We start from the raw sequence: 415 nt of genomic DNA, 5'->3' as shown, positions 1-415 counted from the left end.
GAAGTTTTTATCTGATGTAAAGCACTATTTCTGGGATGAACCGTACTTATACAAGTATTGNNNAGACCAGATTATTCGCAGGTGTATTNCGGAGGCTGAACAGGAAAGTGTTTTAAAGTTTGCTCATCACTACGCTTGTGGAGGACATTTTGGGCAGAAAAGGACANNNNAGAAAATCCTACAGAGTGGGTTATTTTGGCCAACACTTTTTAGAGATTCACAGAATTGGTGCAAGGCATGTGATAGGTGTCAAAGGGTCGGNAATCAATCCAGAAGGAATGAGATGCCCCANCAAAGTATCTTAATTGTTGAACTATTTGATGTTTGGGGTATTGATTTCATGGGACCATTCCCATCTTCTAACGGGCACCAATATATTTTAGTGGCTGTGGAATATGTCTCAAAGTGGGTCGAG

Source organism: Prunus dulcis, unplaced genomic scaffold, assembly GCF_902201215.1.
Source record: "Prunus dulcis unplaced genomic scaffold, ALMONDv2, whole genome shotgun sequence".
Lineage (NCBI taxonomy): Eukaryota > Viridiplantae > Streptophyta > Magnoliopsida > Rosales > Rosaceae > Prunus > Prunus dulcis.
Note: the sequence above shows the minus strand (reverse complement) of the source record.